Source organism: Triticum dicoccoides, chromosome 4B (assembly GCF_002162155.2).
Source record: "Triticum dicoccoides isolate Atlit2015 ecotype Zavitan chromosome 4B, WEW_v2.0, whole genome shotgun sequence".
In the NCBI taxonomy this organism is placed as follows: Eukaryota; Viridiplantae; Streptophyta; class Magnoliopsida; order Poales; family Poaceae; genus Triticum; species Triticum dicoccoides.
Window position 1 is genome coordinate 485,020,937 of NC_041387.1, and position 26,453 is coordinate 485,047,389.

Here is a 26,453-nt window from a genome sequence, read left to right on the forward strand (position 1 = left end):
AGGAGGGAGGAGGGAGGAGGAGGTCGCCGGAGAGGAGGAGGTCACCGGAGAGGAGAAGTATGGTGGAGGAGAGAAGGGAAGATGAAATGAAGAGAGGAGGAGAGGACCAGCCATATATACGGCATACTAATGGCGCACCGCGGGCAGGTGCGCCATTAGTAATTTTTTTTATTTTTTTTATTTATTTTGAATTTTGAAGGCGGGAAGATACTAATGGCGCACCACGGGCAGGTGCGCCATTAGTAAATTTTTTTATTTTTTTGATTTATTTTGAATTTTGAAGGCGGGAAGATACTAATGGCGCACCATGGTCAGGTGCACCATTAGTAATTTTTTTTATTTTTTGACTTATTTTGAATTTTGAAGGAGGGAAGATACTAATGGCGCACCATGGGCAGGTGCGCCATTAGTAAGTTTGAATTTTTTTGATTTTTTTTGCCTCTGTAGATCATAAAAGCCCCGTATCTTTTCTTCTGTTAGGTTTTTGAGGATTTTGAAAATGTTTAACGGGGTTCGGTTGGTGCCACCAACCGGGACCAAAGGCCTGTGCTGCCCTGAACCTAATATTTAGTCCCACCTCGCTAGTTGGGAGGGAGGCGCACCTGTTTATAAGGTGCGGTGCGCCTTCCCTCTCGAGCTCCTCTCTTAAGCAGGCTTTCGGGCCTAACCCTGCAATCTATGCCTGTGGGCCTACTGGGCCTCCTGCGGGCCTGAATCCTGGCCCATGGTAGGGTTTCTAGTCGTACTCAGGCCGTGGGGGCCCAGTAGGTGGCACTTTTTTCCAGTTTTTTGTTTTGTTTTCTGCATTATTTATTTTCTTTTGTTTTTTCTTTATTTTTTAATTCTTTTTTGCTTTTAGTTTTAGAAAAATTATAAACTTTCTGTTAGTGCCATTAGTTTTCAAATTTGAAAACTCTTTTTTTGTTTTCTTTGTTGCTTTATTCATTTTATTTTGTTTCTACTTACAACAAAATACTTATTGTTGCTATTTTTATTTTTATTTCCAGTTTTTTTTGTTTTGTTTTCTACATTATTTATTTTCTTTTGTTTTTTGCTTTATTTTTTAATTCTTTTTGCTTTTAGTTTTAGAAAAATTATAAACTTTCTGTTAGTGCCATTAGTTTTCAAATTTGAAAACACTTTTTTTGTTTTCTTTGTTGCTTTATTCATTTTATTTTGTTTCTATTTACAATAAAATACTTATTGTTGCTATTTTTAGTTTTTTCCAGTTTTTTTGTTTTGTTTTCTGCATTAATTATTTTCTTTTGGTTTTTTGCTTTATTTTTTAATTCTTTGAAATTTGTGTGAATAGTTAAATTGAATTCTTTGAAATTTGTGTGAATTTGAAGTTTGTGATTAACTTTACTAGTGCCATTATTTTTTCAGTTCTACTTAGAAATAAATACTTACAGTTTTTTGGTGATTTCTTTTTTCTTTTTGGTCACAGAAAATAAAAACTTCTCTGTTAGTGAACATAGATGCACTTATAGAGAAAATTAAACATAAATTCATAATCAATTTCTATTTATAAATTTAGGTCCAATTTCCTCTATAGGTGCATCTATTTTCACTTTGAGAGGAGATCAACAACACAGAGAGGGACGGGCTTATAAACAGGTGTGGGCGCCCTTCGGTTGGCGAGGTGGGACTAAAAGCTGGGTGCAACGAGGGCCAACCCTTTAGTCCCGGTTGGTGGCATGAACCGGGACTAAAGGTAACCCTTTGGTCCCGGTTCATGCCAAGAACCGGGACCAATAGTGGTGGGCCAGGAGCCAGGACCATTGGTCCTGGTTCGTCCCACCAACCAGGACCAAAAGGTCCGGACGAACCGGGACCAATGGCCCACGTGGCCCGGCCGGCCCCCTGGGCTCACGAACCGGGGCAAATAGCTCCATTGGTCCCGGTTCTGGATTGAACCGGGACTAATGGGCTGAACTGGCCTGGGCCATTGCCCCCTTTTCTACTAGTGGTCAAAAGGTGGCGGGCCGGCCCATGTAAAGCCTGTTAATGGCCTTTTCACATATAGCCCATTTACAGCCCGCTAACCCAAGGCCCGTTACGCCCTATTCTAATTAGGCCCAATAGCTTCATCTAGGCCACCCAATATGATTCCAGCCTGTTTTCACTTCTGGCCATGTATGGCCCATGACGTCTTTCTGTTGGGGAACGTAGCAGAAATTCAAAATTTTCCTACGTGTCACCAAGATCTATCTATGGAGAAACCAGCAACGAGGGGAAGGAGAGTGCATCTACATACCCTTGTAGATTGCTAAGCGGAAGCGTTACAAGAACGCGGATGAGGGAGTCGTACTCGCGGCGATTCAAATCGCGGAAGATCCGATCTAACGCCGAACAGACGGCACCTCCGCGTTCAACACACGTATAGCTCGGGGACGTCTCCTCCTTATTGATCCAGCAAGGAGAGAGGATAAGTTGAGGGAGAGCTCCGATAGCACGACGGCGTGGTGGTGGATCTTGCAGTTCTCCGGCAGGGCTTCGCCAAGCACTACTGAGGAGGAGGTGGAGTTGGAGAGGGGGAGGGCTGCGCCAGGGGCAAGGGTGAAGCTCCCATGCGCCTCCCCACTATATATAGGGGTGGAGGGGGCTGGTTTCTTGCCCTCCAAGTCCATTGGGGCGTTGGCAAAGGTGGGAGGAAAGAAATCACATCATTTCCTTCCCCACCGATTGTTATCCCCCTTTTCAGGGATCTTGATCTTATCCCTTCGGGATATGATCTATTCCTTCTAAGGGGGGATCTTGGTGCGCCTTGACCAGGGGTGTGGGGCCTTGCCCCCACTACCCATGTTCATGTGGGTCCCCCCATGCAGGTGGGCCCCACTCCGGAACCTTCTAGAACCTTCCCGGTACAATACCGAAAAATCCCGAACATTTTCCGGTGGCCAAAATAGGACTTCCCATATATAAATCTTTACCTCCGGACCATTCCGGAACTCCTCGTGACGTCCGGGATCTCATCCGGGACTCCGAACAACATTCGGTAACTGCACACTAATTCCCATAACAACTCTAGTGTCACCGAACCTTAAGTGTGTAGACCCTACGAGTTAGGGAAACATGCAGACATGACCGAGACAACTCTCCGGCCACTAACCAATAGCGGGATCTGGATACCCATGTTGGCTCCCACATGTTCCACGATGATCTCATCGGATGAACCACGATGTCGAGGATTCAATCAATCTCGTAGTCAATTCCCTTTGCATAGCGGTATAGTACTTGCCCGAGATTCGATCGTCGGTATCCCGATACCTTGTTCAATCTCGTTACCGGCAAGTCTCTTTACTCGTTCCGTAACACATCATCCCGTGATCAACCTCTTGGTCACATTGTGCATATTATGATGATGTACTATCGAGTGGGCCCAGAGATACCTCTCCGTTTACCCAGCCTCGATTCGTGCCAACCCAACATACACTTTCGAAGATACCTGTAGTGCACCTTTATAGCCACCCAGTTACGTTGTGACGTTTGGTACACCCAAAGCATTCCTACGGTATCCGGGAGTTGCACAATCTCATGGTCTAAGGAAAAGATACCTGACATTAGAAAAGCTTTAGCATACGAACTACACGATCTTTGTGCTAGGCTTAGGATTGGGTCTTGTCCATCACATCATTCTGCTAATGATGTGATCCGTTATCAACGACATCCAATGTCCATGGTCAGGAAACTGTAATCATCTATTGATCAACGAGCTAGTCAACTAGAGGCTTACTAGGGACATGGTGTTGTCTATGTACCCACACATGTATCTGAGTTTCCTATCAATACAATTATAGCATGGATAATAAATGATTATCATGAACAAGGAAATATAATAATAACTAATTTATTATTGCCTCTAGGGCATATTTCCAACAGTCTCCCACTTGCACTAGAGTCAATAATCTAGTTCACATCACCATGTGATTAACATTGACGGGTCACATCGCCATGTGACCAACATCCAAAGAATTTACTAGTGTCGCTAAACTAGTTCACATCATCATGTGATTAAGACTCAATGAGTTCTGGGGTTTGATCATGTTTTGCTTGTGAGAGAGGTTTTAGTCTACGGGACTGCAACAGACAGATCCGTATGTACTTCACAAATCTCTAGGTCATATTGTAAATGTTGCTTCCACGCTCCACTTGGAGCTATTCCAAATGGTTGCTCCACTATACGTATCCGGTTTGCTACTCAGAGTCATTCGGATAGGTGCTAAAGCTTGTATCGATGTAACCCTTTACGTCGAACTCTTCACCTCCATAATCGAGAAACATGTCCTTATTTACTCCAAGGACAATTTTGACCGCTGTCCAATGATCCATTCCTGGATCATTCTTGTACCCCTTGACTGACTCATGGCAAGGCACACTTCCGGTGCGGTACACAGCATAGCATCCTATAGAGCCTACGTCTGAAGCATAGGGGACGACATTCGTCCTTTCTCTCTCTTCTGCCGTAGTCGAGCTTTAACTCATACCTTACAACTCAGGCAAGAACTCCTTCTTTGACTGATCCATCTTGAACACCTTCAAGATCATGTCAAGGTATGTGCTCATTTGAAAGTACCATTTAGCATTTTTGATCTATCCTTATAGATCTTGATGCTCAATGTTCAAGTAGATTAATCCAGGTTTTCCATTGAAAACACTTTTCAAATAACCCTATATGCTTTCCAGAAATTCTACATCATTTCTGATCAACAATATGTCAACAACATATACTCATCAAAAATTCTATAGTGCTCCCACTCACTTCTTTGGAAATACAAGTTTCTCATAAACTTTGTATAAATCCAAAATCTTTGATCATCTTATCAAAGTGCATATTCCAACTCTGAGATGCTTACTCCAGTCCATGGAAGGATCGCTGGAGCTAGCATACCTTTTAGCATCCTTAGGATCGACAAAACCTTTCTGATTATATCACATACAACCTTTCCTTACGAAAACTGGTAAGGAAACTCGTTTTGACATCCATCTGCCAGATTTCATAAATGCAGCTAATGCTAACATGATTCCGACGGACTTAAGCATCGCTACGGATGAGAAAATCTCATCCTAGTCAACTCCTTGAACTTGTGAAAAACTCTTTGCCACAAGTCGAGCTTCATAGACGGTGACATTACCGTCCACGTCCGTCTTCTTCTTAAAGATCCATTTATCTCAATGGCTTGCAGATCATCGGGCAAGTCCACCAAAGTCCATGCTTTGTTCTGATACATGGATCCTATCTCGGATTTCATGGCTTCTAACCATTTGTCGGAATATGGGCCCACCATCGCTTCTCCATAGCTCGTAGGTTTATTGTTGTCTAGCAACATGACCTTCAAGATAGGATTACTGCACCGCTCTGAAGTAGTACGCATCCTTGTCACCCTACGAGGTACGGTAGTGACTTGATCCAAAACTTCATGATCACTATCATAAGCTTCTACTTCAATTGGTGTAGGTGTCACAGGAACAACTTCCTGTGCCCTGCTACACACTAGTTGAAGTGACGACTCAATAACCTCATCAAGTATCCACCATCCTCCCACTCAATTCTTTCGAGACAAACCTTTCCTCGAGAAAGGACCCGATTCAATAAACAATCCCTATTGCTTTCGGATCTGAATTAGGAGGTATACCCAACTGTTTTGGGTGTCTTGTGAAGATGCATTTTATCCGCTTTGGGTTCGAGCTTATCAACCTGAAACTTTTTCACATAAGCGTCGCAGCCCCAAACTTTTAAGAAACGACAACTTAGGTTTCTCCAAACCATAGTTCAAATGGTGTCGTCTCAACGGAATTACGTGGTGCCTTATTAAAGTGAGTGCGGTTGTCTCTAACGCCTAACCCATGAACGATAGTGGTAATTCGATAAGAGACATCATGGTACACACCATATCCAATAGGGTGCAACTATGATGTTCGGACACACCATCACACTATGATGTTCCAGGCGGTATTAATTGTGAAACAATTTCCACAATGTCTTAATTGTGTGCCAAAGCTCGTAACTCAGATACTCATCTCTATGATCATATCATAGACATTTTATCCTCTTGTCACGATGATCGTCAACTTCACTCTGAAATTACTTGAACCTTTCAATGATTCAGACTTGTGTTTCATCAAGTAAATACACTTAGCATCTACTCAAATCATCTGTGAAGTAAGAACATAACGATATTCACTGCATGCCTCAGCACTCATTGGACTGCACACATCAAAATGTGTTACTTCCAACAAGTTGCTATCTTGTTCCATCTTACTGAAAACGAGGCTTTTCAGTCATCTTGCCCATGTGGTATGATTTGCATATCTCAAGTGATTCAAAATCAAGTGAGTCCAAACGTTCCATCTGCATGGAGTTCCTTCATGCGTATACACCAATAGACATGGTTCGCATGTCTCAAACTTTTCAAAAACGAGTGAGTCCAAAGATCCATCAACATGGAGCTTCTTCATGCGTTTTATAGCAATATGACTTACATGGCAGTGCCACAAGTAAGTGGTACTATCATTACTATCTTATATCTTTTGGCATGAAAATGTGTATCACTACGATCGAGATTCAATAAACCATTCCTTTAGGTGCAAGACCATTGAAAGTATTATTCAAATAAATAGAGTAACCATTATTCTCCTTAAATGAATAACCGTGTTGCGATAGACATAATCCAATCATGTCTATGCTCAACGCAAACACCAAATGACAATTATTCAGGTTTAATGCTAATCTTGATGGTAGAGGGAGCATGCGATGTTTGATCACATCAAACTTGGAAACACTTCCAACACATATCGTCAGCTCACCTTTAGCTAGTCTCCGTTTATTCCGTAGCTCTTTTATTTCGAGTTACTAACACTTAGCAACCGAATCGGTATCTTAATACCCTGGTGCTACTAGGAGTACTAGTAAAGTACACATTAACATAATGTATATCCAATATACTTCCATCGACCTTGCCAGCCTTCTCATCTACCAAGTATCTAGGGTAATTCTGCTCCAGTGGCTGTTCCCCTTATTACAGAAGCACTTAGTCTTGGGTTTGGGTTCAACCTTGGGTTTCTTCACTAGAGCAGTAGCTGATTTGCCGTTTCATGAAGTATCCCTTCTTGCCCTTGCCCTTCTTGAAACTAGTGGTTTCACCAACCATCAACAATTGATGCTCCTTCTTGATTTCTACTTTCGCGGTGTCAAACATCGCGAATACCTCAAGTATCATCATATCTATCCCTGATATGTTATAGTTCATCACGAAGCTCTAGCAGCTTGGTGGCAATGACTTTGGAGAAACATCACTATCTCCTCTGGAAGATCAACTCCCACTCGATTCAAGTGATTGTTGCACTCAGACAATCTGAGCACAAGCTCAACGATTGAGCTTTTCTCCCTTAGTTTGCAGGCTAAGAAAATCGTCGGAGGTCTTATACCTCTTGACGTGGGCACGAGCCTGAAATCCCAATTTCAGCCCTCGAAACATCTCATATGTTCCGCGATGTTTCGAAAACATCTTTGGTGCCTCAACTCAAAACGGTTTAAGTGAACTATCACGTAGTTATAAAAACGTGTATGTCCGATGTTCGCAACATCCACAGACGATGTTTGGGGTTCAGCACACTAAGCGGTGCATTAAGGACATAAGCTTTCTACTGTCTGCATAATCGCTACTGTCAACTTTCAACTATATTTTCTCTAGGAACATATCTAAAATAGTAGAACTAAAGCGCGAGCTTACGACATAATTTGCAAAAACCTTTTGACTATGTTCAGGATAATTCAGTTCATCTAATGAACTCCCACTTAGATAGACATCCCTCTAGTCATCTAAGTGATTACATGATCCAAGTCAACTAGGCCGTGTCTGATCATCACGTGAGACGGACTAGTCATCATCGATGAACATCTTCATGTTGATCATATCTACTATACGACTCATGCTTGACCTTTCAGTCTCTTGTGTTCCGAGGCCATGTCGGTACATGCTAGGCTCGTCAAGTCAACCTAAGTGTTTCGCGTGTGTAAAACTGTCTTACACCCGTTGTATGTGAACGTAGGAATCTATCACACCCGATCATCACGTGGTGCTTCGAAACGACGAACTTTCGCATCGGTGCACAGTTAGGGGGAACACTTTCTTGAAATTTTAATGAGGGATCATCTTATTTACTACCGTCGTTCTAAGCAAATAAGATGCATAAACATGATAAACATCACATGCAATCAAATAGTGACATGATATGGCCAATATCATTTTGCTTCTTTTGATCTCCATCTTCGGGGATCCATGTTCATCATCGTCACCAGCATGACACCATGATCTCCATCATCATGATCTCCATCATCGTGTCTCTATGAAGTTGTCTCGCCAACTTATTACTTCTACTACTATGGCTACCGGTTAGCAATAAAGTAAAGTAATTACATGGCATTGTTCAATGACACGCAGGTCATACAATAAATAAAGACAAGTCCTATGGCTCCTGCCGGTTGTCATACTCATCGACATGCAAGTCGTGATTCCTATTACAAGAACGTGATCAATCTCATACATCACATATCATTCATCACATTCTTCTTGGCCATATCACATCACATAGCATACCCTACAAAAACAAGTTAGACGTCCTCTAATTGTTGTTTGCATGTTTTACGTGGCTGCTATGGGTTTCTAGCAAGAACGTTTCTTACCTACGGAAAAGCCACAACGTGATATGCCAATTGCTATTTACCCTTCATAAGGACCCTTTTCATCGAATCCGATCCGACTAAAGTGGGAGAGACTGGCACCCGCTATCCACCTTATGCAACAAGTGCATGTCAGTCGGTGGAACCTATCTCACGTAAGTGTACGTGTAAGGTCGGTCCGGGCCGCTTCATCCCACAATGCCACCGAATCAAGATTGTACTAGTAACGGTAAGCATATTGAACAAAATCAACGCCCACAACTTCTTTGTGTTCTACTCGTGCAAAGAATCTACGCAATAGACCTAGCTCTGATACCACTGTTGGGGAACGTATCAGAAATTCAATATTTTCCTACCTGTCACCAAGATCTATCTATGGAGAAACCAGCAACAAGAGGAAGGAGAGTTCATCTACATACCCTTGTAGATCGCTAAGCGGAAGCGTTACAAGAACGCGGATGAGGGAGTCGTACTCGCGGCGATTCAAATCGCGGAAGATCCGATCTAACGCCAAACAGACGGCGCCTCCGCGTTCAACACACGTATAGCTCGGGGATGTCTCCTCCTTATTGATCCAGCAAGGGGAGAGGAGAAGTTGAGGGAGAGCTCCGGTAATACGACGGTGTGGTGGTGGAGCTTGCAGTTCTCCGGCAGTGCTTCGCCAAGCACTACTGAGGAGGAGGTGGAGTTGGAGAGGGGGAGGGCTGCGCCAGGGGCAAGGGTGAAGCTCCCATGCGCCTCCCCACTATATATAGGGGTGGAGGGGGCTGGTTTCTTGCCCTCCAAGTCCATTGGGGCGTTGTCAAAGGTGGGAGGAAAGAAATCACATCATTTCCTTCCCCACCGATTGTTATCCCCCTTTTTAGGGATCTTGATCTTATCCCTTCAGGACATGATCTTATTCCTTCTAAGGGGGGATCTTGGTGCGCCTTGACCAGGGGTGTGGGGCCTTGCCCCCACTACCCATGTTCATGTCGGTCCCCCCATGCAGGTGGGCCCCACTCCGAAACCTTCTAGAACCTTCCCGGCACAATACCGAAAAATCCCGAACATTTTCTGGTGGCCAAAATAGGACTTCCCATATATAAATCTTTACCTGCGGACCATTCCGGAACTCCTCGTGACGTCCGGGATCTCATCCGGGACTCCGAACAACATTCAGTAACTGCACACTAATTCCCATAACAACTCTAGTGTCACCGAACCTTAAGTGTGTAGACCCTACGGGTTCGGGAACCATGCAGACATGACCGAGACAACTCTCCGGCCAATAACCAATAGTGGGATCTGGATACCCATGTTGGCTCCCACATGTTCCACGATGATCTCATCGGATGAACCACGATGTCGAGGATTCAATCAATCTCGTAGTCAATTCCCTTTGTCTAGCGGTATAGTACTTGCCCGAGATTCGATCGTCGGTATCCCGATACCTTGTTCAATCTCATTACCGGCAAGTCTCTTTAGTCGTTCCGTAACACATCATCCCGTGATCAACCTCTTGGTCACATTGTGCATATTATGAGGATGTACTACCGAGTGGGCCCAGAGATACCTCTCCGTTTACACGGAGTGACAAATCCCAGCCTCGATTCGTGCCAACCCAACAGACACTTTCGGAGATACCTGTAGTGCACCTTTATAGCCACCCAGTTACGTTGTGACGTTTGGTACACCCAAAGCATTCCTACGATATCCAGGAGTTGCACAATCTCATGGTCTAAGGAAAAGATACTTGACATTAGAAAAGCTTTAGCATACGTACTACACGATCTTTGTGCTAGGCTTAGGATTGGGTCTTGTCCATCACATCATTCTGCTAATGGTGTGATCCCGTTATCAACGACATCCAATGTCCATGGTCTGGAAACTGTAATCATCTATTGATCAACGAGCTAGTCAACTAGAGGCTTACTAGGGACATGGTGTTGTCTATGTACCCACACATGTATCTGAGTTTCCTATCAATACAATTATAGCATGGATAATAAATGATTATCATGAACAAGGAAATATAATAATAACTAATTTATTATTGCCTCTAGGGCATATTTCCAACACTTTCGGCCCATATGAGGCCCTATGTAACTATTGGCCTATTAACGGCCCGTGGTGAAACTGGCACGTAATGAACAGTGTATTACTTTACACCCATTAACGGCCCATGGTGAAACTGGCCCGTAATGAATAGTGTATCACTTTATACCCATTAAGGGCCCATTATTCCGTTGGTCCGTTTCCAGCCCATGTTATCTTTCGGCCTTCTCAGAGCCCATTTATTCTTGGGCTCCTTTCCAGCATTCATTTACTTACGGCCTGTTACTGTCATTTTCTGCTTATGGGCCAAATTCAGCCTGTGGTTACACTCGGCCCGTTTGTGGTCCGTTAACATGTTGGGCCGTTTTCATAGTGTCATGAAATACGGCCTATTAACGATGGCCTATTATGGTCGGCCATGAACGGACGATTCCAACTCTAGCCCGTTTACGGCCATTATGCGACCTGTTATTGGCCCATGTTTGGCCAATCGATCATACTGCCCGTATAAGGCCCATTGATGATACGACCCATAGAAGGCCCATTGTTTCTGCGGCCCGTAGAAGGCCCGCTGTTTATACGGCCCGTATAAGGCCCACTGTTTCTACGGCCCATAGGTCCAGTGTCACTACGGTAAATATTAGCCCATGGTTATTGTGGCCTAGTTTAAAAAATAGGTTATTGCGGCCACTAGCAAATCGCAGAAAAAGAACTGCACTAACTACAAGCAAACAAATAAACAAGACAACAAGGAAATAAATAAGCAAGCAACTTACACTAGGCTATCACGGCTATTACACATATTACATCCACTGGGCATCTGATACGTCTCCAACGTATCTATAATTTTTGATTGTTCCATGCTATTATATTACCTATTTTGGATGTTTATGGGCTTTATTTTATATATTATTATCATTTTTGGGACTAACCTACTAACCGGAGGCCCAACCCATATTGTTGTTTTTTTGCCTATTTCAGTATTTCGAAGAAAAGGAATATCAAACAGAGTCCAAACGGAATGAAACCTTCAGGAGCGTGATTTTTGGAACGAACAAGATCCGGAGAGCTTGGAGTGCAAGTCAAGAAACAACCGGAGCCTCCACGAGATAGGAGGGCACCCCCCCCCCCCGTCTCGTGGGACCCTCGGGCGTCCACTGGCATACTTCTTCCTCCTATATATACCTACGGACCACGAAAACATCATGGGGCACATCGAAACACAATTTCCACCATCGTAACCTTCTGTATCCGCGAGATCCCATCTTGGAGCCTTCGCCGGCACTCTGCCGGAGGGGGAATCAACCATGGAGGGCCTCTACATCAACATACTTACCCCTCCTATGAGTTGTGAGTAGTTTACCTCAAACCTACGGGTCCATAGTTATTAGCTAGATGGCTTCTTCTCTCTTTTTGGACCTCAATACAATGTTCTCCCCCTCTCTTGTGGAGATCTATTCTATGTAATCTCTTTTTGCAGTGTGTTTGTCGAGATCCGATGACTTGTGGGTTTATGATCAGATTTATCTATGGATATTAATTGAATCTTCTCTGAATTCTTTTATGTATGATTGAGTTATCTTTGCAAGTCTCTTCGAATTATCGGTTTGGTTTGGCCTACTAGATTGATATTTCTTGCCATGGGAGAAGTGCTTAGCTTTGGGTTCAATCTTGCGGTGTTCTTACCCAGTGACAGAAAGGGTTGCAAGACACGTATTGTATTGTTGCCATCGAGGATAACAAGATGGGGTTTATATCATATTGCATGAGTTTATCCCTCTACATCATGTCATCTTGCTTAATGTGTTGCTCTATTCTTATGAACTTAATACTTTAGATGCATGCTGGATAGCAGTCGATGTGTGGAGTAATAGTAGTAGATGCAGGCAGGAGTCGGTCTACTTGTTATGGACGTGATGCCTATATACATCATCATGCCTAGATAACGTCATAATTATTTGCTTTTCTATCAATTGCTCGACAGTACTTTTTTCACCCACCGTAATACTTATGCTCTTGAGAGAAGCCTCTAGTGAAATCTATGGCCTTCGGGTCTATCTCTTATCTTATATGCTTTCAATCTACTTTTATTTGCATCTTTACTTTTTGCATCTATATTATAAAATACCAAAAATATATTTATCTTATCATACTATCTCTATCAGATCTCACTTTCACAAGTGGCCGTGAAGGGATTGACAACCCCTTTATTGCGTTGGTTGCCAGTTCTCAGTTTGTTTGTGTAGGCGCGTGGGACTTTGGAGGAGCCTCCTACTGGATTGATACCTTGGTTCTCAAAAACTGAGGGAAATACTTACGCTACACTTGCTACATCACCCTCTCCTCTTCGGGGAAAACCAACGCTAGCTCAAGACGTAGCAAGAAGGATTTCTGGCGCTGTTGCCGGGAGGTCTTCGCTCAAGTCAAGACATACCAAGTACCTATCACAAACCCATCTCCCTCGTATTTACATTATTTGCCATTTGCCTCTCGTTTTCCTCTCCCCCACTTCACCCTTGCCGTTTTATTCGCCCTCTCTTTCCCAATCTCCTCCTTTCTTTTTGCTTGCCGTTTTTCTGTTTGCTTGTGTGTTGGATTACTTGTTGCCATGGCGCAAGATAATACCAAATTGTGTGATTTCTCACATACCAATAATAATGATTTCCTTAGCACTCTGATTGCTCCTCATAATGATGTTGAGTCTTGTGAAATCAATGCTGCTTTGCTGAATCTTGTTATGAAAGATCAATTCGCCGGCCTTCCTAGTGAAGATGCCGCTACCCATCTAAATAATTTTGTTGATTTGTGTGATATGCAAAAGAAGAAAGATACGGATAACAATATTGTGAAATTGAAGTTATTTTCGTTTTTTCTTAGAGATCGTGCTAAAGTTTGGTTTTCGTCTTTGCCTAAAAATATTATTGATTCTTGGAACAAGTGCAAAGATGCTTTTATCTCTAAGTATTTTCCTCCCGCTAAGATCATCACTCTTAGGAACGATATTATGAATTTTAAACAACTTGATCATGAGCATGTTGCCCAATCTTGGAAAGAATGAAATTGATGCTTCGCAACTGCCCTACTCATGGTTTGAATTTATGGATGATCATACAAAAAAACTATGCCGGTTTGAACTTTGCATCTACAAATCTCTTAGATTCGGCCGCGGGAGGCACCTTTAGGGAAATCACGTTAGGAGATGCTACAAAACTTCTTGATAATATTATGGCTAATTATTCTCAATGGCACACCGATAGATCTTCTAGTAAAAAAGTACATGCTATAGAAGAAATCAATGTTTTGAGTGGAAAGATGGATGAACTTATGAAGATGTTTGCTACTAAAAATACTCCTCTTGATCCTAATGATATGCCCTTGTCTTCCTTGATTGAGAATAATAATGAATCTATGGATGTGAATTTTGTTGGTAGGAATAGTTTTGGAAACAATGCTTATAGAGGAAATTTTAATGCTAGACTGTTCCCTAGTAATTCCTCTAATAATTATGGAAATTCCTACAATAATTCTTATGGTAATTTTAATAAGATGCCCTCTGATTTTGAGAATAGTGTGAAAGAATTTATTAATTCTCAAAAGAATTTTAATGCTTTGCTTGAAGAAAAATTGCTCAAAGTTGATGATTTGGCTAGGAACGTTGATAGACTTTCGCTTGGTGTTGATTCTCTTAAACTTAGACCTTCTCCTCCTAAGCATGATATCAATGAGTCTCTCAAAGTGATGAGAATTTCCATTGACGAGTGCAAGGAAAGAACCGCTAGATTGCATGCTAAGAAAGATAGCTTTATAAAAGCGTGTTCTTCTAGTTTCCTGAAAATAAGGATGAGGGTCTTAAAGTTATTGATGCGTCTCCTATTAGATCTATGTTTTGCAATATGAATTTTGATGATTATGGGACTGATGATGAATCAACTTTGCCTAGAAGGCATCCCAAGAATTCGGAGTCTTTTGATCTTAATGCTAAATTTGGTAAAAGTGAGATTGGAGAATCCTCAACTTCTAATAATGTTGAACCTACTATCTCGGATTTCAAGGAATTTGACTATGATAATTGCTCTTTAAAAGGTTGTATTTCCTTGTTGCAATACGTTGTTAATTCTCCTCATGCTTATAGTCAAAACGAAGCTTTTACCAAACATATTGTTGATGCCTTGATGCAATCTTATGATGAAAAACTTAATTTGGAAGTTTCTATACCTAGAAAATTTAATGATGAGTGGGAACCTACTATAAAGATTAGAATTGAAGATTACGAGTGTTTTTCTTTGTGTGATTTGGGTGCTAGTGTTTCCACAATTCTGAAAACTTTATGTGATATTCTAGATTTCCATGATCTTGATGATTGCTCGTTAAATTTGCACCTTGCGGATTCCACCATTAAAAAGCCTATGGGAAGGATCAATGATGCTCTTATTGTTGCAAATAGAAATTTGGTGCCCGTAGATTTTATCGTTCTTGACATAGATTGCAATCTTTCTTGCCCTATTATTCTTGGTAAACCTTTCCTTAGAACGATTGGTGAGATTATCGATATGAAAGAAGGGAACATTAGATTCCAATTTACCTTAAAGAAAGGCATGGTACACTTTCCAAGAAATAAAGTCAAATTACCTTATGAATCTATCATGTGTGCTACTTATGAATCAAGTGCCAAAGATGGCACTCGTTAGACCTATCTTCGCTTTTATGCCTAGCTAGGGGCGTTAAACGATAGCGCTAGTTGGGAGGCAACCTAATTTTCTTTCTGTTCTTTGTTTTTGTTCCTGTTTATTGTTAAATTTTGTTTCTACTTTCTGTTTAGATGTGTTTTTATCTTTTATTTAGTGTTTGTGCCAAGTAGAACCTATAGGATAAACTATGATGATGGTTGATTTGATTCTGCTGAAAAACAGAAACTTTGTGCTCACGAGAAAAAATTCAATAAATCATAGAAACGTGATTTTGCATTGATTATTTTTGTTGCTGATCAATAAACAAATTTTCCAGTACGTCCTATTTTAGTAGGAGTTTTAGAATTCCAGAAGTTTGCGTTAGTTACAGATTGCTACAGACTGTTCTGTTTTTGACAGATTCTGTTTTTCATGTGTTGTTTGCTTATTTCAATGCATCTATGGCTAATAAATTAGTTTATAAACCATAAGGAAGTTGGAATACAGTAGGTTTAACACCAAAATAAATAAAGAATGAGTTCATTACATTACCTTATGTGGTGGTTTTGTTTTCTTTCACTAACGGAGCTTATAAGATTTCCTGTTGAGTTTTGTGTTGTGAAGTTTTCAAGTTTTGGGTAAAGCTTTTATGGACTATGGAATCAAGAGGCAAGAGCCTAAGCTTGGGGATGCTCAAGGCACCCCAAGATATTCAAGAATATCCAAAAGCCTAAGCTTAGGGATGCCCCGGGAAGGCATCCCCTCTTTCGTTTTCGTTCATTGGTAACTTTACTTGTAGCTATATTTTTATTCGCCACATTATATGTGTTTTGCTTGGAGCGTCGTGTATTATATTGGTCTTTGCTTGTTAGTTTACCACAATCATCCTTGCTGTAACACACCTTTTGGGAGAAGCCTATTTGATTAGAATTTGCTAGAATACTCTATGTGCTTCACTTATATCTTTTGAGCTTGATAGTTTTTGCTCTAATGCTTCACTTATATCTTTTAGAGCATGGTGGTGGATTAATTTTGAAGAAATTGCTAGTCTCTCATGCTTCAGTTATATTATTTTGAGAGTCTTTTAGAACAGCATGGTATTTGCTATGGTTATAATTTGGTCCTAGAATGATGAGCATCCAAGTTGGGTATAATAAAAACTATCATAGAAAGTGAATTGGATGCTATGATCAATTTGATGCTTGATAATTGTTTTGAGATATGGAGGTAGTGATATTAAAGTCATGCTAGTTGGGTGATTATAAATTTAAAGAATGCTTGTGTTGAAGTTTGTGATTCCCGTAGCGTGCACGTATGGTGAACCGCTTTGTGATGAAGTTGGAGCACAATTTTATTTATTGAATGTCTTCCTTATGAGTGGCAGTCGGGCACGAGCGATGGTTTTTTCCTACCAATCTATCCCCCTAGGAGCATGCGCGTAGTGCTTTGGTTTTTGATGACTTCTAAATTTTTACAACAAGTATATGAGTTCTTTTGACTAATGTTGAGTCCATGGATTATACGCACCCTTTCACCCTTCCATTTTTGCTAGCCTCTCTTGTACCGTGCAACTTTCGCCGTTACCATACACCCACCATATACCTTCCTCAAAACAGCCACCATACCTACCTATTATGGCATTTCATAGCCATTCCGATATATATCGCCATGCAACTTTCCACCATTCCGTTTATTATGACACGTTTCATCATTGTCATATTGCTCTTTGCATGATCATGTAGTTGACATCGTACTTGTGGCAAAGACACCATCATAATCTTCATACATGTCGCTCTTGATTCATTGCATATCCCGGTATACCGCCGGAGGCATTTACATAGAGTCATATCTTGTTCTAGTTTTGAGTTGTAAATCCATAAAAGTGTGATGATCTCCATTATTAGAGCATTGTCCTAGTGAGGAAAGGATGATGAAGACTATGATTCCCCCACAAGTCGGGATGAGACTTCGGACTTTACAAAAAAAGGCCAACAAGAAAAGAAAAAAAAAGGAGAAGGCCAAAGAAAAAAAAGGGAAAAAGAAAAAAAAGAAAAAAGAAAAAATAATGAGAGAAAAAGAGAGAAGGGACAATGCTACTATCTCTTTTTCCACACTTGTGCTTCAAAATAGCACCATGATCTTCATGATAGAGAGTCTCATATGTTGTCACTTTCATATACTAGTGGGAATTTTTCATTATAAAACTTGGCTTGTATATTACAATGATGGGCTTCCTCAAAATGCCCTAGGTCTTCGTGAGCAAGCAAGTTGGATGCACACCCACTAGTTTTCTTTTGTTGAGCTTTCATATATTTATAGCTCTAGTGCATCCGTTGCATGGCAATCCCTACTCACTCACATTGATATCTATTAATGGGCATCTCCATAGCCCGTTGATACGCCTAGTTGATGTGAGACTATCTTATCCCTTTTTTTGTCTTCCCCACAACCACCATTCTATTCCACATATAGTGCTATGTCCATGGCTCACGCTCATGTATTGCGTGAAAGTTGAAAGAGTTTGAGATTATTAAAGTATCAAACAATTGCTTGGCTCGTCATCGGGTTGTGCATGATTAAATACTTTGTGCGATGAAGATAGAGCAACAGCCAGACTATATGATTTTGTAGGGATAACTTTCTTTGGCCATGTTATTTTGAGAAGACATGATTACTTTGCTTTGTATGCTTGAAGTATTACTATTTCTTATGTCAATATGAACTTTCATTTTGTATTATTTGGATCTGAACATTCATGCCACATTAAAGAAAATTACATTGAGAACTATGCTAGGTAGCATTCCACATCAAAAATTCTCTTCTTATCATTTACCTACTCGAGGACGAGCAGGAATTAAGCTTGGGGATGCTTGATACGTCTCCAACGTATCTATAACTTTTGATTGTTCCATGCTATTATATTACCTGTGTTGGATGTTTATGGGCTTTATTTTATACATTATTATCATTTTTGGGACTAACCTACTAACCGGAGGCCCAGCCCATATTGCTGTTTTTTGCCTATTACAGTATTTCGAAGAAAAGGAATATCAAACGGAGTCCAAACGGAATTAAACCTTCGGGAGCGTGATTTTTGGAATGAACAAGATCCGGAGAGCTTGGAGTGCAAGTCAAGAAACAACCGGAGCCTCCACGAGATAGAAGCCCCCCCTATAGGGCACGCCCCCTGTCTCGTGGGACCCTCGGGCGTCCACCGATGTACTTCTTACTCCTATATATACCTACGGACCCCGAAAACATCTAGGGGCACCACGAAACACAATTTCCACCACCGTAACCTTCTGTATCCGCGAGATCCCATCTTGGAGCCTTTGCCTGCACTCTGTCGGAGGGGGAATTGACCATGGAGGGCCTCTATATCAACATCCTTACCCCTCCTATGAGTTGTGAGTAGTTTACCTCAGACCTACGGGTCCATAGTAATTAGCTAGATGGCTTCTTCTCTCTTTTTGGACCTCAATACAATGTTCTCCCCCTCTCTTGTGGAGATCTATTCTATGTAATCTCTTTTTGCAGTGTGTTTGTCGAGATCCGATGACTTGTGGGTTTATGATCAGATTTATCTATGGATATTAATTGAATCTTCTCTGAATTCTTTTATGTATGATTGAGTTATCTTTGCAAGTCTCTTCGAATTATCGGTTTGGTTTGGCCTACTAGATTGATATTTCTTGCCATGGGAGAAGTGCTTAGCTTTGGGTTCAATCTTGCGGTGTTCTTACCCAGTGACAGAAAGGGTTGCAAGAAACATATTGTATTGTTGCCATCGAGGATAACAAGATGGGGTTTATATCATATTGTATGAGTTTATCCCTCTACATCATGTCATCTTGCTTAATGCGTTGCTCTGTTCTTATGAACTTAATACTCTAGATGCATGTTGGATAGCGGTCGATGTGTGGAGTAATTGTAGTAGATGCAGGCAGGAGTCGGTGTACTTGTTATGGACGTGATGCCTATATACATCATCATGCCTAGATAACGTCATAATTATTCGCTTTTCTATCAGTTGCTCGACAGTAATTTGTTCACCCACCATAATACTTATGCTCTCGAGAGAAGCCTCTAGTGAAACCTATGGCCCCCGGGTCTATCTCTTATCTTATTTGCTTTCAATCTACTTTTATTTGCATCTTTACTTTTTGCATCTATATTATAAAATACCAAAAATATATTTATCTTATCATACTATCTTTATCATATCTCACTTTCGCAAGTGGCCGTGAAGGGATTGACAACCCCTTTATTGCTGTCGGATCTCGGGCTCCGGTAGACCCTTTAGGTTCGAACACTGGGGTGCGCGCGGAGATCTCGCCCTCTACCTACCTGCACCTCGCCGCCTTGCTAGGATCTAAGCTATGAACAGAGCAACACAAGAGACACAGGGTTTATACTAGTTCGGGCCACCATTGTGGTGTAATACCCTACTCTAGTTTGTGGCGTGGTGGATTGCCTCTTGGGCTGGTGATGAACAATACAGGGAAGAACAGCCTCGCGAGGGTCTGTTCTTGGCTGGTGCGCTGAACTACTAGGGGGAGTTCAGTTGCTCTCTCTCTCTCTCTCTGGTTGATCTCCAACTGCCCCTACCCTGGGGGTGGCAAGTCCTATTTATAGGCAAAGGCCCTGGGCCTCTTCCCAAATATTGAGCGGGAAGGGCGCCAACAATTGGCCATTTTGAAGGCGAACATATAGTACACTTATCCTGACTAAAGTTGGTCCTCGCCTATCAAAGCCTCCGGTGGTGACGCCGGCTTGGGCTCCACAATGACCTCCTTCCTGCCGTTGCGACGGTCTTGGTCTTGTTGCACCGAAATGGATGCCTTTGCTTGATGCTCTTGCCTGCGCTTGCTCCCTTTGCACCAAAGAGGAAAGGGAGGACACTGCGCGGGCTGGCGCCTGCCTGGCGCCCTTGGTCGTCATGACTTGCGTCATGGGCACCTCGTGAGGTACCCCGCCTTGATCTCTACGCCTCCTCGCGAGCCAGCCTGACGAGGCCGTGCCTGAGGAAGCTCCTTGTCGTCCACCCCACGAGGCTTGGCCCCCTCGCGAGGGTCTCGAGCGCGTGCTGATGAAGATTGGCCATGCTAGGCCGCCCCTTGAGCCACGCCGCAGGCCACACGCAGGCAAGTCTGGGGACCCCCGTTCCCAGAATGCCGACAGTAGCCCCCGGGCCCAAGGCGTGCCCGGACTTGGCTGAGCAAAGAAGCGAAGGGGCAAGTGCGAAGCGCCGCGAGCCCTAACAGCCTGCGGCCTCGGGCGCCGCGTGGCGGTCGATTGGACGTGGGCGGCCCTGTTTCCCCACGCCTCCTTATTTTGCACCCAGCTAGGCGGACCCGTGGTTGCACACAGTCGTTCCTCTTTTCGCTGCTCGACCGTCCCCTGCTCTTCCTCCTCTCGAGCTCCAGTCTCCGCTTCCAATCCAATCTCGAATCCTCCCTCTTCCCATTGCCATGGCTCCGACGAAAAAGGGAAAAGGGAAGAAACCGGCGCCTCCGCCTCGCTCGTGGTCGTCGGCGGCTCCCCCCGTCGATCGGTCAATCATACTCAGCCGATAAGGCTTGGGCATGGTCAGCTCTGCCCTGGCCACTATCTTCAACGAATGCGGGAGGACGACGGCCTGGCCCGCATCCCACTTCTCCATTGACAGAATAGTCACCGAGGTCCAGTACTTCGCTGACGCCCTGTGGGTGGGATTGGTTCCCCCCTTTTCCGATTTCTTCAACGCTGTGCTTTTCCATTACCAGATCCATATGATGCATTTGGGTCCTGAATCCATTACTCTTCTTGCCGTCTTCGCCTTTGTCTGTGAGGCAATGATGGGCATCCCTCCTTCGGTTGCCTTGTTGCGTCACTTCTTCTCTCTGTGCCTCATCGATTCCACCCAATGCTTAGGGTGCGTGAGCTTCATTGCCGCACCAGAAACATCGGCTTCAAGAATTGAATTCAGACTTCCTCCGTCCGCGCCTGGGTTCCGCGAGCGGTGGCTGTACGTGGATGTAGGGGTGCCCAGCCCCCTGCATTCAAAGCCAAAGTCGCCCGCTATCCCCAATTCAGGCTGGGGCCAGGAGACGCTCATGAGCCCCCGGCTCATCTTTGTCTGACATTGCTTCGCGCTCTTGAGGGCGCTCGGCATGACGGCGCCCAAGGTGGTGAAGTAGTTCCTGCTACGCCGCATTGCTCCTCTCTAGCGCCACTCCCGCCGGATGTGGGCCTTCAGAGGGCGCGAAGATCGCATGAGGCTCCAGGAGGAGGACCTGACGCCCGAAGCGCTGACGAAGGTGCTCTTGATCTTGACTGGGGACCCTTCCCCCGGCAGCGTCTGGCAGGGGGGGGGGGGCTTTGCTGTACCTTTGCTCGAACAGGGGAGACTTTGTGAAGCAGATGCCCGGCTTCGACGAATGGGGGCTACGCCCCGCTGGCCTCATGGGGCCTCGCGAGAACCCAGTGATGGTGACTATCCTTCCATTCGCACACGGCGGTCCTTCCTCGAGTGGTGGAGCAGGGAGGCATGAGCCGCTGGAGGCTGAAGGGGCCCCCGCCGGGGTGACGACGCCTGGTGGCACTTCTGATGGGGCAGCTCCTGAGGCCCGTACTGCTGCGGCTGAAGGCGTTGAGCCGCTGCCCGCGGCACCCGTGGTTGAGGCCCCTGGGGCCCCGGCTACCCTTCTTGGTGAGGCGACCGGCGGCGCACATCAGGACGACGCCCCGGACGCTGGGCATCTTGACGCTTCTTCCTCGTCGCAGGCTAACCCCTGCGCTCAACTCCTGGGTCGCTTCCGCATGGACTTCGAGGCTCTTTGGAAGAGAAGGGAGGCCTTGTGTGGCGATTGCCCTTGCCGCCTGCTGAAGCGCCAGAAGTATTTCGCCATTGATGAGTAAGCCCTCCCCCTTCCTAGCTCCTGATCCTCCCGTTGCTTTGGCTGACCCTTGTTCTGCACGGCCCTTCCTGCCGAGTTCGCGGAGATGGCTGAGGAGCCATCCCCCCAGGCTCCGCCATCTCCACCGTCTTCGAGCGCTCCGAGCTCAAGCGGAGCCCTTGCGGTGAGGCCGGCCGGAGAGGTGAGCCATCCTGTGGTGCATCGCGGCTCTACGCGCCTCGCGGCCCTCCTTCGCGAGCCTTCTCGGGGTATAGCCAGCCTGCCTTGGGCTTCGCGTCTGGTCGTGCATGGCGATTGGCTGCGGTCGGCCCTGTGCTCTTCATCTGGGGATGGGCTGGCTCCTGGCCGGGCTTCTGGCGAGGTGCCCCCGGCCATCACGAGGGCGCCAACCCCCAGCCCCCTACCCAGAGGGGGAGTGCTGATCCGTGGCCCCCGCGCTTACTTGGGGCGGATGGCGGCGCGTAAGACGTGCTCGAGCGCGCCCGAAGGCGTCGCTTTCTTCGCCAAGGGTTTCTCCGGAGGGTGGCTGACGCGGTGAGCAGGCTTGGTGAAGAGCTTGCTGATGAAGATTCGCACCTTGAGGCCGAGGGCCTCCGCCTGGCTAAAGAGAGGCGCAAGTTGGAGGCGGCTGTTGCCCTTGTGCACCACCAGCGTGACCTCGACAATGAGGAGGCCGAGGCATTGCTGGCGGCCTCTCGAGACGCCCGTTCCCGGGACGTCGAGGAGGCCCGAGAGGCTGACCGGCGGCGTGAGCCGGCGGAGGAGCGGGCGTGGGAACTCCAGGCCCGGTGCCACTCCGTGGAGCAGCAGGTGGAGCTGCGTGAGGCGGCCCTTGCGTCGTTGAAGGTGGCTTCGGTTGACCAGGTAGAGCTCCTGAGGCATGAGGAGGCTCTAACGCTGGAAGCTGCTGAGCACGCACGAGATCTTGAATGCCTGGAGACGAGAGAGCGCTTGGCGACACAGGCGGAGGATGACGTCGCCGCGCGCGAGGCCCGAGTCCTGGAAGAGGTTGAACGCGGGGTGACAACGGCCCGCTTGAACCTCGAGCGCGAGTTCGAGGAGAGGTTGGGGTTGATCCGGGTCGAGGCTGAAGGCAGGACAGCCGCCCTGAGGGCCAAGCTGGAGCAAGTGATGCGGCGGGCAGACGCTTCTCGGGCGCCCTCGACGTGGCGCTGGAAGAGCTGACTACCTCCCACGCCGAGGCACTTCTTCTCCGCCAACGGGTGGACGAGGCTAAGGCCATTACATGGCAGAACGAGGACGAGATACGCCAGCGGCGGCTTCTGGAGCACGAGCATGGCCCCATGCTCACCACTCTTCGGGAGAGAGCCAACACAGCCTTGGGTAACATCTGCGAGGCAGCTGTTGACGAGCCCCACGCAGTCAACTATGCTGGCAATCTTCAGTTCTTCACCGACGTGGTGACGCAGCTGGAGGCGCGGTCGGTTGGTGCCAACAGGCTGGTGGAGGAGAGGAGCCGCACCCTGCTCAAGCGCGCCTTCTCTCGTGTCTTCAGCCACCTTCAGAACATGGTCCCCAACTTTGACTTTGACGCCGCCATCACCCCAGTACCCCAGGCCGTCCGAGGCGACCTAGCACGCTGGGTGGAGGACAACATGGATGCCCTTGTCAGGGCCTTCGCTTCTGATAACGACGACGTGGTCGTGGCTGCTGATGGAGGTGACGTGGTGAACGGCCCTGACGCTGCTGATGGCGACGCGGAGGGGGATGGCGAGGCCCGCGACGCCAGTGATGATTCAGGAGGCGCCCCTGAGGATGCATTGGGGGATTTATCTGACTGACCGCATGTTGACCCTGCTTCCTTACCCTGTGCAGATAAAGTTCGGGCCTTGCCCTGAAGGTTGTAAGAGCATTTTGGGAGGGGGAGCCCCTCATGAAGAAACTCGCATTCAGCTTATCAGTAGATGTAATATCACCCGTACGCGTGCGCCAAGCGGCTGACTTCGCGACGAGCTGGCTGGCTTGTTTACCTTTGACCCGCATGGGCCTCGAATCGGCCTGCGGAGGTCTGTGGTGTCTCGAGCGTCTGCTGAACGAGCCCATCGAACCTGTAATGAAAAACCTCCTGAGAGGGCGCGGCGATGGCAGTCTGGGCTGCACGCAAGCTAGGCCTGGCCCCGCTCGCGAGGGGCTCACGAGGGGAGGCAGCTGAGGCAAAGTGGTAACCAGAACACGAGAGATTGCTCAAACGAGACTAAAACACCCCTTCCCCGAACACACGCAAATCTTCGATCTCAAATCCAACTTAAATCCAACGGGGGAAAATGGCAGCCAAGGGGAAAAGCAATGAAAGCAAAAAGAAAGGCCGCGTCCGGCACCTAGTCTAGTCTTGGACGTCTTCTCACCAGTGCGGAGCTAAGTGCTTCCACTGGGCGTGGGAGGGAGCCCCGGGGCCTGAGGCTGGCACCCCTGAGACTCCGGGGCGTGTACAGCCCCACTCATTATTACGTGAGAGTGTCACGGGGCAGCGAGCTTCACAAGCACTAGGCCTTCTTCACAGGTACCGGCCTTGCTTCATATCGCCAGACGAGGGCCCCACCTTGCGCCACACTCTAGTGCCACCGATGATGACCAGAAACCAGGACGCCATCGATGGGGTAGAGCGGTCGCCAGCGGTTCCCCCGACGACCACAGGTCCTCTGCCAGGGGCAGGCCCTGAGGCACCTCCCCAATAGAGGGCCTACCTCCTGAGGACGCCTTGCTCTGAATGCTGCGGTGGTGATGCCGAATCTTGGCCCCTCTCCTGCAGCCCCCGGCGCCCTCCTCCTGAGGGGTAGGAAGCTGCGGGTGTGGGGCAGCCGCCCGTTGTGGTGACCTGCACCTCCTGTGATCCATGGTTTGCATATGCCTGCTCTTGAGGAATTAGTGGTACCTGATAATCGTTGCTTCCAACATAGCCGACGGGGCCTTCTCGGGGCTCCTGGAAGAGCTCAGCTTCTGGTGCCTCGTCCCCCTAGCTTGGGCCAAGGAGCGAGCCTTGTTCGTCCTCATGCGCGTGCCCTTGGTCCATCATGTGGGGCACGTACTCTTCTGGGGCCGCCATCCCAAAGGCCATGCCGTAGCGCCCCGCGTGCCATGCAGTTCTGCTTGAGGCGCCCGCCTGGGGGTGATAGCGCAACGGCCCATCGGGGCCGTGGGTTGTGGCGAGTCCTTCTTCGATGGCCAGGGGCGGAAGTGGCGTCGCTGCTGGTCCGGTGCTGACGGCCTGGCCGGCGTTGGGGTGGCCTTGGAGTCCGCTTGGGGCTGCACGGGCGTGCATGGAGCCTCTGTGCGGGCCTCCCTGGACCTGAGGTGGGAGTTGGGTGCAGAAGGGGGGAGCCCCCGAGGCGGCGAAGCCCACGAGTTCTGCCACCCGCTCTAGTAGCACGTCGCGACCGCCTTCCAGCAGCCTGTATTGCAGCAGCTCTCGGGCCACCGTGAGCACGGCCCTCGAGTTCGCCTGCTCCCGTCGGGTGTACGGCACCGTGGCCGCAGTGTGGTGGGAGGCCCTTGCCGCCGACCGCGCCTGCCGCATCGCGAGAGTTGTTGTTGCCTGTCCGTGCCGCCTGCGGCCTGCAGCGCCCTGCGGACCGCGAGCTGCCTGGGGCATGGGGTTGCCCCGGGCGTGCGGCTCTGCATGGGCGGGCCAGGCCGCCCAGGGATCAGGGTTGCCTGCCTGGTCTCCGGATATGATGATGACGATGCGACGGGGCGCGAAGCGGCAGAAGGTGGATTCCGGCGCACCCCTACCTGGTGCGCCAAATGTCGGATCTCGGGCTCCGGCAGACCCTTTAGGTTCGAACACTGGGGTGCGCACGGAGATCTCGCCCTCTACCTACCTGCACCTCGCCGCCTCGCTAGGATCTAAGCTATGAACAAAGCAACACAAGAGACACAGGGTTTATACTAGTTCGGGCCACCATTGTGGTGTAATACCCTACTCTAGTTTGTGGCGTGGTCGATTGCCTCTTGGGCTGGTGATGAACAATACAAGGAAGAACAGCCTCGCGAGGGTTTGTTCTTGGCTGGTGCGATGAACTACTAGGGGGAGTTCAGTCGCTCTCTCTCTCTCTCTGGTTGATCTCCAGCTGCCCCTACCCTGGGGGTGGCAAGTGCTATTTATAGGCAAAGGCCCCGGGCCTCTTCCCAAATATTGAGCGAGAAGGG